The sequence below is a fragment of the Bos grunniens genome, chromosome X (assembly GCF_055505025.1).
Source record: "Bos grunniens cultivar Pamir isolate PY7600 chromosome X, Bosgru_T2T1.0, whole genome shotgun sequence".
In the NCBI taxonomy this organism is placed as follows: domain Eukaryota; kingdom Metazoa; phylum Chordata; class Mammalia; order Artiodactyla; family Bovidae; genus Bos; species Bos grunniens.
In genome coordinates this window covers 125222759-125236533 of record NC_141194.1, presented here as the reverse complement: position 1 = coordinate 125236533, position 13775 = coordinate 125222759, and the positions used below count along the sequence as shown (strand labels likewise).

At 40.2% G+C, this 13775-nt stretch overlaps 1 protein-coding gene across 8 annotated transcripts in view; it reads left to right on the top strand.

Moving 5' to 3' along the window:
• Positions 1–13775, top strand: part of FHL1 (four and a half LIM domains 1) — a 64949-nt gene that overhangs the window by 23623 nt on the left and 27551 nt on the right. The window lies entirely within an intron of this gene.

The window sequence follows — 13775 nt, the reverse complement described above, 5'->3', positions numbered from 1 at the left end:
AGCATTTCCGTGGGGTCACCTTAATGTGGTTGGCAGATCATCTTCTGATGGACTGAACTTCTGAGCGCAGCCGCGTGGGTGTGAGCAGCCGGGCAAGGCCAGTCCTTCCATTTCACATACCCTGGAGAGGCGTCCTCCATCCGCCTAGTCCTAGTAGCTTTGGCAGCTTCTGGAGACTCTGTGATGATGCCAGGTTACTCTTTTCTGTCTTTTTTGAGAGATAGGGGATGTTCACCTTTGCAAAAACTGGAAGAAGGAACTCTGCAAGACAGTTCATCTAGGCACAGTGTACGGAGCTGCAGTCTTGCTGCTCTTTGGACCCCAGTCTCCTTGTGTTTATGAGTGGTAGTAACATTTGCTGGCACCAGACCACTCAGGATTTCTAGTTTCATCCATTCAAAAGGTTGCTGCATTTCTGCCTTCCCCTCCACCCCGCCCAGTTCCATGCTCTGTCCCACATGCAGTGTAGGGCCTGTCATTTCAGTTAGGGTAGTAGCCTTTGTTACATCTATTTGATACAGAGTTCTCCAGAGATTTTTTTTTTTTTTAAACTTTACAATATTGTATTAGTTTTGCCAAATATCGAAATGAATCCGCCACAGATATACCCACATTCCCCATCCTGAACCCTCCTCCCTCCTCCCTCCCCCTGCCTCCCTCTGGGTCGTCCCAGTGCACCAGCCCCAAGCATCCAGTACCGTGCATCGAACCTGGACTGGCGACTCGTTTCATACATGATATTATACATGTTTCAATGCTATTCTCCCAAATCTCCCCACCCTCTCCCTCTCCCACAGAGTCCATAAGACTGATCTATACATCGGTGTCTCTTTTGCTGTCTCGTACACCGGGTTATTGTTACCATCTTTCTAAATTCCATATATATGTGTTAGTATACTGTATTTATTTTAATTGGAGGCTAATTACTTTACAATATTGTACTGGTTTTGCCACACATCAACAGGAATCTGCCACGGGTGTACACATGTTCCCATCCTGAACCCCCCTCCCACCTCCCTCCCCATACCGTCCCTCTGGGTCATCCCAGTGCGCCAGCCCCGAGCATCCTGTATCGTGCATCGAACTTGGACTGGCGATTCATTTCACATGTGATAATTTACAGGTTTCGATGCCATTCTCCCAAATCATCCCACCCTTGCCCTCTCCCACAAAGAGTCCAAAAGACTGTTCTATACATCTGTATCTCTTTTGCTGTCTCGCATATAGGGTTATCATTACCATCTTTCTAAATTCCATATATATGTGTTAGTATACTGTATTGGTGTTTTTCTTTCTGACTTACTTCACTCTGTATAATAGGCTCCAGTTTCATCCACCTCATTAGAACTGATTCAAATGCATTCTTTTTAACAGCTGAGTAATACTCCATTGTGTATATGTACCTCAGCTTTCTTATCCATTCTTCTGCTGATGGACATCTAGGTTGCTTCCATGTCCTGGCTATTATAAACAGTGCTGCGATGAACATTGGGGGTACACGTGTCTCTTTCAATTCTGGTTTCCTCGGTGTGTATGCCCAGCAGTGGGATTGCTGGATCATGAGGCAGTTCTATTTCCAGTTTTTTTAAGGAATCTCCACACTGTTCTCCATAGTGGCTGTACTAGTTTGCATTCCCACCAACAGTGTAAGAGGGTTCCCTTTTCTCCACACCCTCTCCAGCATTTATTGCTTGTAGACTTTTGGATAGCAGCCATTCTGACTGGTGTGGAATGGTACCTCATTGTGGTTTTGATTTGCATTTCTCTGATAATGAGTGATGTTGAGCATCTTTTCATGTGTTTGTTAGCCATCTGTATGTCTTCTTTGGAGAAATGTCTGCTTAGTTCTTTGGCCCATTTTTTGATTGGGTCGTTTATTTTTCTGGAATTGAGCTGCAGGAGTTGCTTGTATATTTTTGAGATTAATTCTTTGTCCATTGCTTCATTTGCTATTATTTTCTCCCATTCTGAAGGCTGTCTTTTCACCTTGCTTAAAGTTTCCTTTGTTGTGCAGAAGCTTTTAATTTTAATTAGGTTCCATTTGTTTATTTTTGCTTTTATTTCCAATATTCTGGGAGGTGGGTCATAGAGGATCCTGCTGTGACTTATGTCAGAGAGTGTTTTGCCTATGTTCTCCTCCAGGAGTTTTATAGTTTCTGGTATTATGTTTAGATCTTTAATCCATTTAGAGTTTATTTTTGTGTATAATGTTAGAAAGTGTTCTAGTTTCATTCTTTTACAAGTGGTTGACTTGTAAAAACTGACTGAAGTGGTTGACTTCATTGATATTCCTAAGTATTTTATTCTTTTCGTTGCAGTGGTGAATGGAATTGTTTTCTTAATTTCTCTTTCTGATTTCTCATTGTTAGTGTATAGGAATGCAAGGGATTTCTGTGTGTTGATTTTATATCCTGCAGCTTTACTATATTCATTGATTAGCTCTAGTAATTTTCTCATGGAGTCGTTAGGCTTTTCTATGTAGAGGATCATGTCATCTGCAAACAGTGAGAGTTTTACTTCTTCTTTTCCAGTCTGGATTCCTTTTATTTCTTTTTCTGCTCTGATTGCTATGGCCAAAACTTCCAAAACTATGTTGAATATTAGTGGTGAGAGTGGGCACCCTTGTCTTGTTCCTGACTTTAGGGGAAATGCTTTCAATTTTTCACCATTGAGGATAGTGTTTGCTGTAGGTTTGTCCTATATAACTTTTATTATGTTGAGGTATGTTCCTTCTATTCCTGCTTTCTGGAGAGTTTTTATCATAAATGGACGTTGAATTTTGTCAAAGGTTTTCTCTGCATCTATTGAAATAATCATATGGCTTTTATTTTTCGATTTGTTAATGTGGTGTATTACATTGATTGATTTGCGGATATTGAAGAATCCTTACATCCCTGGGGTAAAGCCCACTTGGTCATGGTGTATGATCTTTTTAATGTGTTGTTGGATTCTGATTGCTAGAATTTTGTTAAGGATTTTTGCATCTATGTTCATCAGTGATATAGGCCTGTAGTTTTTTTTTTTTGTGGGATCTTTGTCAGGTTTTGATGTTAGGGTGATGGTGGCCTCATAGAATAAGTTTGGAAGTTTACCTTCCTCTGCAATTTTCTGGAAGAGTTTGAGTAGAATAGCTGTTAGCTCTTCTCTAAATTTTTGGTAGAATTCAGCTGTGAAGCCGTCTGGACCTGGGCTTTTGTTTGCTGGAAGATTTCTGATTACAGTTTCAATTTCAGTGCTTGTGATGGGTCTGTTCAGATTTTCTATTTCTTCCTGGTTCAGTTTTGGGAAGTTGTACTTTTCTAAGAATTTATCCATTTCTTCCAAGTTGTCCATTTTATTGGCATATAATTGCTGATAGTAGTCTCTTATGATCCTTTGTATTTCTGTGTTGTCTGTTGTGATCTCTCCATTTTCACTTATAATTTTATTGATTTGGTTTTTCTCCTTTGTTTCTTGATGAGTCTGGCTAATGGTTTGTTAATTTTGTTTATCCTCTCAAAGATCCAGCTTTTGGCTTTGTTCATTTTTGCTGTGGTCTCTTTTGTTTCTTTTGCATTTATTTCTGCCCTGATTTTTAAGATTTCTTTCCTTCTACTAACCCTGGGGTTCTTCATTTCTTCCTTTTCTAGTTGCTTTAGGTGTAGAGTTAGATTATTTGTCTTTTTTCTTGTTTCTTGAGGTATGCCTGTATTGCTATGAGCCTTCCCCTTAGCACTGCTTTTACAGTGTCCCACAGGTTTTGGGTTGTTGTGTTTTCATTTTCATTCATTTCTATGCATATTTTGATTTCTTTTTTGATTTCTTCTGTGATTTGTTGGTTATTCAGCAGCGTGTTGTTCAGCGTCCATATGTTGGAATTTTTAATAGTTTTTCTCCTGTAATTGAGATCTAATCTTACTGCATTGTGGTCAGAAAAGATGCTTGGAATGATTTCAATTTTTTTGAATTTACCAAGGCTAGATTTATGGCCCAGGATGTGATCTGTCCTGGAGACGGTTCTGTATTCACTTGAGAAAAAGGTGAAATTCATTGTTTTGGGGTGAAATGTCCCTAGATATCAATTAGGTCTAGCTGGTCTGTTGTATCATTTAATGAAAGTTTGTGTTTCCTTGTTAATTTTCTGTTTAGTTGGTCTATCCATAGGTGTGAGTGGGGTATTAAAGTCTCCCACTACTATTGTGTTACTGTTAATTTCCCCTTTCATACATTTGTCTTACATATTGTGGTGCTCCTATGTTGGGTGCATATATATTTGTAATTGTTATATCTTCTTCTTGGATTGATCCTTTGATCATTATGCAGTATCCATCTTTGTCTCTTTTCACAGCCTTTGTTTTAAAGTCTATTTTATCTGATATGAGTATTGCTACTCCTGCTTTCTTCTGGTCTCTATTTGCGTGGAATATCTTTTTCCAGCCCTTCACTTTCAGTCTGTATGTGTCCCTTGTTTTGAGGTGGGTCTCTTGTAGACAATATATATAGGGGTCTTGTTTTTGTATCCATTCAGCCAGTCTTTGTCTTTTGGTTGGGGCATTCAACCCATTTACATTTAAGGTAATTATTGATAAGTATAGTCCCGTTGCCATCTACTTTGTTGTTTTGGGTTTGAGTTGATACCCCTTTTCTGTGTTTTCTGTCTAGAGAAGATCCTTTAGCATTTGTTGGAGAGCTGGTTTGGTGGTGCTGAATTCTCTCAGCTTTTGCTTGTCTGTAAAGCTTTTGATTTCTCCTTCATATTTGAAGGAGATCCTTGCTGGGTACAGTAATCTGGGCTGTAGGTTATTTTCTTTCATCACTTTAAGTATGTCCTGCCATTCCCTCCTGGCCTGAAGAGTTTCTGTAGAAAGATCAGCTGTTATCCTTATGGGAATCCCCTTGTGTGTTTGTTGTTTTTCCCTTGCTGCTTTTAATATTTGTCAGACATTTTTAAATATATTAAACCCTAGATAGAAAATATGAAGCCTGGCACCCCATTCCAGTACTCTTGCCTGGAAAATCCCATGGATGGAGGAGCCTGGTAGGCTGTAATCCATGGGGTCGCTGAGTCGGACACGACTGAGCGACTTCACTTTCACTTTCATGTATTGGAGAAGGCAATGGCAACCCACTCCAGTGTTCCTGCTTGGAGAATCCCAGGGACTGGGGAGCCTGGTGGGCTGCTGTCTTTGGGGTCGCACAGAGTCGGACACGACTGAAGCGACTTAGCTTAGCTTAGCTTAAAGATATTAAACCCTAAAGAGTGAACAAGTAGGACAGCTTTTTAGAAATGTTTAATCTGAATTTGACCAATTTCATCAGTTGTAGTGGTAGTCAGAGATCCTTCCCTGTTTCTCTCAGCTGCCAGCTATGATCAACTCTTCCATTTTAAGGTTAAAGTCCTGCGTTACTATCAGCCCCAGCCTTTATCCAGAAGGGTTGTTTTCAAACTTTTTTTTAAATGATAAAATCCTGTCCTCAAATAAAGCTTTAGGTCTTACCACAGTCAGTTCGGTCGTGTCCGACTCTTTGTGACCCCATGAATCACAGCACGCCAGGCCTCCCTGTCCATCACCAACTCCCGGAGTTCACTCAGACTCACGTCCATCGAGTCGGTGTTGCCATCCAGCCATCTCATCCTCTGTCGTTCCCTTCTCCTCCTGCCCCCAGTCCCTCCCAGCATCAGTCTTTTCTAATGAGTCAACTCTTTGCATGAGGTGGACAAAGTATTGGAGTTTCAGCTTTAGCATCAGTCCTTCCAAAGAACACCCAGGGCTGATCTCCTTCAGAATGGACTGGTTGGATCTCCTTGCAGTCCAAGGGACTCTCAAGAGTCTTCTCCAACACCACAGTTCAAAAGCATCAATTCTTCGGCGCTCAGCCTTCTTCACAGTTCAACTCTCACATCCATACATGACCACAGGAAAAATCATAGCCTTGACTAGACGGACCTTTGTTGGCAAAGTAATATCTCTGCTTTTGAATATGCTGTCTAGGTTGGTCATAACTTTCCTTCCAAGGAGTAAGCGTCTTTTAATTTCATGGCTGCAGTCACCATCTGCAGTGATTTTGGAGCCCCCCAAAAAAGTCTGACACTGTTTCCACTGTTTCCCCATCTATTTCCCATGAAGTCATGGGGCCAGATGCCGTGATCTTCCTTTTCTGAATGTTGAGCTTTAAGCCAACTTTTTCACTCTCCTCTTTCACTTTCATCAAGAGGCTTTTTAGTTCCTCTTCACTGTCTGCCGTAACTGAGGTGTCATCTGCATATCTGAGGTGATTGATATTTCTCCTGGCAATCTTGATTCCAGCTTGTGCTTCTTCCAGCCCAGCGTATCTCATGATGTACTCTGCATAGAAGTTAAATAAGCAGGGTGACAATATACAGCCTTGACGTACTCCTTTTCCTATTTGGAACCAGTCTGTTGTTCCATATCCAGTTCTAACTGTTGCTTCCTGACCTACATATAGGTTTCTCAAGAGGCAGGTCATGTGGTCTGGTATTCCCATCTCTTTCAGAATTTTCCACAGTTTATTGTGATCCACACTGTCAAAGGCTTTGGCATAGTCAGTAAAGCAGAAATAGATGTTTTTCTGGAACTCTCTTGCTTTTTCCATGATCCAGAGGATGTTGGCAATTTGATCTCTGGTTCCTCTGCCTTTTCTAAAACCAGCTTGAACATCTGGAAGTTCACGATTCACGTATTGCTGAAGCCTGGCTTGGAGAATTTTGAGCATTACTTTCCTAGTGTGTGAGATGAGTGCAATTGTGTGGTAGTTTGAGCATTCTTTGGCATTGCCTTTCTTTGGGATTGGAATGAAAACTGACCTTTTCCAGTCCTGTGGCCACTGCTGAGTTTTCCAACTTTGCTGGCATGTTGAGTGCAACACTTTCACAGCATCATCTTTCAGGATTTGAAATAGCTCAACTGGAATTCCATCACCTCCACTAGCTTTGTTCATAGTGATGCTTACTAAGGCCCACTTGACTTCACATTCCAGGATGTCTGGCTCTAGATGAGTGATCACACCATCGTGAATATCTGGGTCGCGAAGGTCTTTTTTGTACAGTTCTTCTGTGTATTCTGGCCACCTCTTCTTAATATCTTCTGCTTCTGTTAGGTCCATACCATTTCTGTCTTTATCGAGCCCATCTTTGCATGAAATGTTCCCTTGGTATCTCTAATTTTCTTGAAGACATCTCTAGTCTTTCCCATTCTGTTGTTTTTTTGCTATTTCTTTGCATTGATTGCTGAGGAAGGCTTTCTTGTCTCTTCTTGCTGTTCTTTGGAACTCTGCATTCAGATGCTTGTATCTCCTTTTCTCCTTTGCTTTTCGCTTCTCTTCTTTTCACAGCTATTTGTAAGGCCTCCACAGACAGCCATTTTGCTTTTTTGCATTTCTTTTCCATGGGGATGATCTTGATCCCTGTCTCCTGTACAATGTCACGAATCTCCGTCCATAGTTCATCAGGCACTCTATCAGATCTAGTCCCTTAAATCTATTTCTCACTTCCACTGTATAATCATAAGGGATTTGATTTAGGTCATACCTGAATGGTCTAGTGGTTTTCCCCACTTTCTTCAGTTTAAATCTGAATTTGGCAATAAGGAGCTCATGATCTGAGCCACAGTCAGCTCCCAGTCTTATTTTTGCTGACTTGTATAGATCTTCTCCATCTTTGGCTGCAAAGAATATAATCAATCTGATTTCGGTGTTGACCATCTGGTGATGTCCATGTGTAGAGTCTTCGCTTGTGTTGTTGGAAGAGGGTGTTTGCTATGACCAGTGCGTTCTCTTGGCAAAACTCTATTCGTCTTTGCCCTGCTTCATTGCATATTCCAAGGCCAAATTTGCCTGTTACCCCAGATGTTTCTTGACTTCCTACTTTTGCATTCCAGTTCCCTATAATGAAAAGGACATCTTTTTTGGGTGTTAGTTCTAAAAGGTCTTGTAGGTCTTCATAGAACCATTCAACTTCAGCTTCTTCAGCGTTGCTGGTTGGGGCATAGACTTGGATTACCGTGATATTGAATGGTTTGCCTTGGAAACGAACAGAGATCATTCTGTCATTTTTGAGACTGCATCCAAGTACTGCATTTTGGACTCTTTTGTTGACCATGATGGCTACTCCATTTCTTCTAAGAATTCCTGCCTGCAGTAATAGATATAATGGTCATCTGAGTTAAATTCACCCATTCCAGTCCATTTTAGTTCGCTGATTCCTAGAATGTTGGCGTTCACTTTTGCCATCTCCTGTTTGACCACTTCCAATTTGCCTTGATTCATGGACCTGGCATTCCAGGTTCCTATGCAATATTGCTCTTTACAGCATCAGACCTTGCTTCTATCACCAGTCACATCCACAGTAGAGAACACCAAACCAGAACTGCCTTGGCTCAAGTAGGAGGCTGCAACTCTTCTCCTCCATGGAGCCCTAGGGCAGTTGAAAAGCTCTGTTTAAGGAGCCAAGGTTTTTGCTCTGTGCCCTTTCACAGGTCTTGCTTTTATTTTTCCACAGAAACAGACACTGGATTGTTTACGGACATACACAGAAAAGCTAAAAACATCCTCCCATCAACTGAGTTGGAAATGCTGGCCAGGTGAAACTTGGCCTATCAGATACATTTTTTGCCCTTACCACTTCCACTGTAGTTTGCAGCCCTGACAAACTTTGTCAGTAAGAAAACTTCAGTAGAAACTATGTGTACAAGACTGTATTCTTAAAATGGAACATTTTAGTTTAAGTCCTGTGAAGGCATATTTGAAGTGGTTTTCTGATATTAACAATTCCCTGGATGACATCTTTGACTAAAACTTAACATCTTTGGGTTTTCTTTGAGAGCAGTGAACTTCTCAAGTGAGTTAATGAAATAGAATGCATTAAGTTCTGCTTCACTGTGACAGAAATCTGTGGCATTGATTTTAAAGTAATAGCTCAACGGTCACGATGTGGTGGTGTCTTATGATGTGTTGATGTGTTTTCCTTTCTTTTATTCATTCATTCAGCCCTTCTGTGGACTGGATCAGGAATATAAGAGTGAGCAAAACAAAAAGAATGATACATTTTGGTTTAATAGTCTTCAAGGGTAGGACATCCCTAGATTATTTTCCCTTCTGCAAATGAGGAAGCTAAAGCTTGATTTTCCTTTTTAAAATAAATTGCCCAGCATTGAGTAGACCAGTATGGGTTCAGGGGTGCAAACCAAAGTCGCCATCTCCAGTTTGCTCCTTGAGCTGGTGAATTATGTCACCTCCATATGAGCATGTGCAGCTGTGTCTGGGACCCAAATGCCCCCAAAATGAAAACAAATGTAACTGTATTTCACATTCTTGTTTTTAAAAGTTATTTGGAAAAACTGGACAGTTAAGGAAAATGGACTTTGCAGTTTGCACATGAGGATATATTTTATGTTTCTTTAATGATAATGTATCCTGTTTTATGTTTAGCACAGCATTTTTCACAGGTAAGCTTTATAATTGAAGAACTTGAATTTGTTCTCTTTGGCTGCCCAATAGGTATGGAATTACTTGGAACAAAAACTTGAATACAATGTAATTCTTAATGCATACTTGAGCTGGGTATTCTCTGTGTTAGTTTTTGTAGTAGAGATTATTTTGTCAATTAAGGAAGCATTAATTTCACTTCTAGGAAATATTTATATCATTGACATATGGTCACTTTCATTATCGATTTGGCAGTTTTTAATATTCACAAAACAAAATTTGTAAGAGTAGTAGTCATGGTGATTTGATTCGTACCATGTCTATTCATGTGACCGCTCTTCTTGGTGCACTAGTAGTAAGCAGGAAAAGCAGCCCAGATGGGTCACACAGGCTTAAAGACTTTGGAAATCTTCTGTCTAGAGCCAAGGTCTCAAGCTGGTGGGCTGGATCTGGCACACAGAGGTGTTCTTTTAAAATTTTAAGTGAATTGCCAATCATTTAGAAATTGAGAGATTTCACATTTTTTTAAAAAAGTCCAGATTTTCATCTTCTCATGAAATATCAGAAGATCTGGCAGCATCGAGCCTGCATTCCTGTTGAGCAATGCTAGGCTGGAGCCAAATAGCTGCTGTATCTTTAGATAGAACATGAGCTCTGAAACTTGCCACAGTGTCCACCACTCTGTTATCTCCTTGACACTAAGGACAAGGGTCGGGTGCCATTATCTGAATGTCTTACTATTTTGTAAGACCTGCTTGGCTTTTACACACATGTGACTTTTCAACCCCAGGTCTATTGCGCTATTGCGACTACAAAGTTAGAGCCATCCTTCCTCTCAAAATAGCAGTGTGTGAATTTTCAAGTGCATACTAGGTGATGCTCATTTGAAGGGAATACCTTAAAAGGGTTGAGGGTAAACATCTGATAGGAGGGATAACTTCTGATGGGACCTGATTCAGAGCAGGAGCATCAGTACCACGTCTTTGTTTTGGCATGTGAACTTTTAGTTGTGGATCTCACTCTGTGACTGGGGATCGAACCCAGGCCCCCTGCACTGGGCAAGTGAATTCCTAGCCATTGGACCACGAGGAAGCCCCATCTTTTATTTTATATCTTGTTTTTTAAACTAAGTGCTTCTGTTGAAAGAGCGAGATATGTTAAAGGTCACAAATCATGAAGTAGAAATTGAAGCTTTGAATTTTATAATTACAGGATATATTTATGAGACTCTTATAGAAACTTCTAAAGAAGACCACAGAAAATAGTGTAATTATCAAATCCCTGGAAATATGATAACCTTGTAAACTATACAGTGATCAAACTCTGGGGACTGCCCTGGTGGTCCAGTGGTTGGGACTCCATGCTACACTGCTGTGGCCCCAAGTTCAATCCCTGGTTGGGGAATTAAGATCCTGCAAACTGTGCCACATGGCCACAAAAACAATTGATAGATCTCAGAAAGGAAGAGGTCAATGGAATCAAATAGATAAAAATGGACTGACAGACTAGATCTTAAGCATTCTCACCACACAGAGACAGAGTGGTAACTGAGGTGCTGACTTGATAGCAATAGTCTTTTCACAGGGTATGCATGTCAAGCCATCACGTTGTATTGTATACCTTAAATATGTACAGTTTTTGTCATTGTGCTTCAGTAGAGCTGGGGCAAAATATTGAAAAGGGAAACAGGCCAGGAAGAGTTGGTAGTAAATATGACAGGATAATTGGTTTCCATATTGTGCGCGGAGTTCATATAGATTGTAAGGCCTGACATATCAGAGAGTCTCCATCTCTGTTGGCTAAATGAATTCTCCAGTAGGGAGATGGGTAAAAGACATTCACGTTCTATCACAAAGTAAATGAACACATGGAAAAATGTTCAGCATCACAGATGTGCAAAGATGAGCATATTCAAATAGCAACGAGGTACTTTTCTCATCTGTTAAGTCAACAAAAACAAAAAGAAAACCTGATGCTACTATGGTTACCTTGGAACCAGTAAACACTTACTCATTGCTGGTAACATTGTAAGTTGGTAAAAAGCTTTTTTGGAACATTATTTGGCAATATATGGCAAAAGTCATAAAGATTGGTACCCCTTGATCCAGTAATCCTATCTGGGGGAAATGTGTCCTAAGAAACAAGCTGTTCTAAGAAAAGAAAAAAGCTGTATGTTATGGATATTCATCACAGTGTTGTTTATAAGGACAAAAATTAGAATTTAAACAACCAACATTAGAGAAATGGTTCATTTATTCAACAAATAGTTTTAGATAAATAATTATGATACTTCTAAGTAGTGGAATTCCATGTATCTGTTCAAAATTAAAATTTTGACACTTGCAAAGCAGTATGAAAGAATTTGTATAATACAACCTGATTAAAAATGTAGAATGCAAAATGGTATATCTGCTGTAGTTATAACCTTGTCAAGTGACATGTACATATGGAGAAGAACTAGAAGGCACCTGGACAAATGTAAGTAGCACTCTGAGTTTTATTTGTGTTGTTATCCTGTTTGGACACGTTAGACGTTGAGAGTCTTCAGCTTTTACCTCTTAAGTCAACGCCGTATCACAAGCAGTGATGTGTCCATTGATCACACAGTAGGTGTTTAGTACATAATTGTGAAACACAGTGAAGACTCCTGCCCAGCACCTGAGTGCCAAGCTCTGATAGTCTGGTTCCTTCTTGCTTGCTTCATTCCACCATCCCAGGCCTCCCCCTTTTCTTCCTGTGGTCTGTGGCAAGGCATCTTGGTGTCCCATGTGACAAGGTGTAACTGTCTGTCTCAGAGCTTCCCATTGGTGTGCAGCAGGCCCGGGGGTGGACCTTCACGTGTCTGGATTCTGTGTTCACTGCAGTGGAGCCATGATGAAGGGCAGCACCCGTTTCAGCTCCTGGTTTCCATCAAAGAAGCAGCTAAACCCCACCTCAGTGTCCTGAGCTTCTCACAGCGCCCCCTCCCCTCCAGCTGTGTTCCCGTCTCCCTGCTCTCAGTATACTTTTCTCCTTTAATTAGGTCAGTTACTTCATGTCTGTTTTTCTTTTTTGACATGGTTTCCTCTGGCTGTAGGGCCACATATTTTCCCCATATGTCATTGCCTCTGGAGCTTCGTGTTGCAATCGTTTTTCAAGGGGAACAGAGAGCACACTGCTGAGGGGGGCTGCTGTTGACTCTTTGCCTGCCCTTTGCCGGCATGAGCATTCCTATTTCTTTTGGGCCTCGTTCTGTTTGGTTTCATAGTCTTCATCGTCAGTTATGTTTGGACTGAAAGATACTTAAGTAAAAATAACGGTAAAGTCAGAGAGATGTCTGGCAAAGGTGCAGCACATTTGTTAAGGTTGCTGGTTTATTTATCTCCCCTGTCTCCATGGTGACTAAATCCAGGGCTGGGATTTAATGGACTTAATTTTGACCTCTTGTACATCTCTTGACTTTCCCAGCCTCTGATATAGAGAGAATTCATTTTTACCATAAGAGAGAAACTGCCTCACTTAGAGAAAGTGTCCGAATTGGACTCTGGAAAAGTGGTATCTCCAGAGTCTTCGATTCTTCTGCCATGTTCGATCAGAGTTCATGGAGCACTTGTAGAGAAAGTGAAGTCTTTTAGATAAACATACACATACACACGTAAACATGTGCAACATTACCATTGGCCCCAGGAAATACTTTTTTTCAATTAAAATAAAGTATTGTTAATGTGAATTAACTTTCAGTGAGAACTTTTTAAAAGTGAATCTTTTCTAAGAATATTAAATCAATTGGAACATTGATTGGATATTATAATTTTTTATTTTAAAAAAGTATCTCCTTTATCTATTACATCATTCCAAGTCTCCATGCATAGAAATGTTGAAACCATATTTCAGAGTTCAAATGTATTAGATTTGACTGGGATTCCCACAGAAGAAGTCAGGTTTGGACATTGGAATTCAAATCTAGTGCTCTGTCCATACCCAAATGATGTGAAATGAAAACATGGATCTCTGAACAGTGAGGTAGGTAGAGTCAAACCATCTTGAACTTGAAGTTGGTTCAAATCATTTCGTAAAACTTTTTATCCTCTTCTGTATGATACTTTGAGACTTACAAGAAAGATACTTCAGTTTTAGGAAATTTAATAATATATCACAAATCGAGTCAGTGCCATATTTAATGCTAGTGTATAGTGTGTTAGTTTACTCATGGATAATTTATCTATTTGCAAGTCCTTTCATCTTCTCTAGGAACAAACTCACACGTGTTAATTTTCTTTAAAACCAAGCAAAGGAATTAGTAAATGATTCATGAGGACTGTACAAAGACTGAGACAAGATAAGCGACTTAAGTGCCCTTACATCCTTATTCC